Below are 2,281 nucleotides of genomic sequence, written 5' to 3' on the forward strand. Positions count from 1 at the left end.
CTCGAAATCTTCCGTCAATACTTAGAATTGTTATCATATGTTCCCTAGATGGTGGGCCATGGTTGATGTTCGAGGCCTATAAAATACTTTTATATAAACAAACGATATATTGAATGAACTAAAACGGTTTATGCAGAATACATGGTTGATGTTCGAGGCCTATAAAATACTTTTATATAAACAAACGATATATTGAATGAACTAAAACGGTTTATGCAGAATATATTGTAGTGGACATAATGAACAAAACGCATCATTGGACAGAATAGTAAATCGAAGGGAGTTGCAAGACTTACAAAGACTGGTTGCATTAGCGTTTTGAGAAGGGAAGAAACAGTTAAGGTAGAACAGTTAAGGTAGTTTTATAAAAAGTATATACGATGCCTGTTAATTAACTGTGAAATGGTTCGTTAGGGCAGAGTGGTGAGATAGTTATGACATCATCCATCAAGTCAGATCCGTGAGACAGTTATGACATCATTAGATGGCTAAGAATGCTTTAATCATCTAACAACAGATCTCACGATGTAGAATGGTGCAACGTGGCATTTAGGGATGTCTTTCTGAGAGGGAATGCCTTACGGCGTAAATATAAAATATTTATATTATATAGGATAGTTTTACGCTCTTCAATATGTCACTTTAGAAAGAAGACCAAAGACAATAAAATATATAATCAATGGCTAACAAAATTAGCTTCAACTGAATGTCAAAACTTGAGAAATTTAAAAGATAGTGCTACCCCACGATGGGGAAACCAACAATAGAAGCCAAAATGGAAAACCTCTAGAGAGAGACAACAAGAAAAAAGACACTAAACATAAACTCTAAAAAGAACTTATCAATAGGCTAGATGGCCTAGCATGAAGAGCAAGAATTGAAATGATGAAACTTAGGGAGCATGAGCATTAGAAGGACAACGAAGTATTGAGGTTGATGGGTTGTTCCTAAGCATAGCATAAGATCTATGAGTTCATCTAGTTTGTGCATTAGGTTGACATGAGTTTGTCTCCAATCAACTAGAATCTTCCTTGGCAACAACGTAACATGCCATTACAAATCTATTGCATGGAGATAGTGATTTTGGCGGCCCCAAGAGTTGCATGTATCTAGAACCCAAGAGGCTATGTCAACCATGACTTATGAATTCAGAGTGACTAGTCGTTCTTGTCAAACTTCCTCTTCAACCAAATGGATTTCCTCATGAATGTGTGGAGGCGCATGTGCATGGTAGTTATGGGCTAAAGATTCAACACTCAATTGTTCACGAGAGCCTCCTGAAGTGCCATGACTACTGTTTCCATATCAACAATAAGCTTGTTGACGAGTCATGGCTACCAAAGGAAACAAGGTGTCAAAAAGACCTGAAATAAATGAGAGGGAAGATTCTAGAGGTTGTTGTGAAAGAGGGAGGCCTTTATAACTTCCTAGGAAAGTTGGATCAATGAAAAGCTTGGGCAGAAGCCTTCACCATCATAAAAAGCTGTGAAGAGAGGAGGGAAAGTTAGTGAAGCAGATGGAAGGAAAAGTGAAGCGGATGGAAGGAAACACACTAAGTAACCAAACAAGACACAAAGTGCCTGCCCATCGAGGGAAACAATAGGTGGAGGTGTTGAAGGATCAACCAGAGCTCTAACTAGTCTCGCAGAATGAAGAGCATGGTGGAATGAATCCAATGCATATAGTTTAATAAAAAAACCATGCTAAGGGGCCTCTACCACTCTCCTGGGGAGGATTCACCATGAAGTGGTGGCATGTGTAGGAGCGAAGAAAATAGAGAGCACCTTAAATCCAAGGATTTAATGCCTATCATAAGACCCCATAGGGGTAAACTTATACAATACAATAAATTAAAATGAAGTAACAAGAAGGCATTTAATACTTGTTATAACAACCCATCAGGATAAACCTATAAAATACCATAAACTAGCATTTGCACCAGATGTTGCAAAGAAAACACCATAAGGCAATAGAAAAGGAACTAGTAGCTTGAAGTGTCTTGTAAAATCAATGCAATATCTTCACATCATTATAAAGTTTCAAAATTATATATTTACAATGTCCAAGATCATTCAATCAACATTTATTGCCACGACAAAGAACGATATAAAGACCTGGAAAATGGGCTTGTGATAACCCTATGAGCACACAAATGAGAATGTTGAAGGTACATTCCTTGGAAACAACTTTTGAATGGTGCTAGATAATATCTACAATAAACATATGATAGATATTGTATAAAATCAATATTGGAAACAAGTTACAATTCTAATTGAAATCA

The sequence above is a fragment of the Pinus tabuliformis genome, chromosome 1_2, assembly GCF_031772625.1.
Source record: "Pinus tabuliformis cultivar Carrire ecotype Pingquan chromosome 1_2, CPIR1, whole genome shotgun sequence".
In the NCBI taxonomy this organism is placed as follows: domain Eukaryota; kingdom Viridiplantae; phylum Streptophyta; class Pinopsida; order Pinales; family Pinaceae; genus Pinus; species Pinus tabuliformis.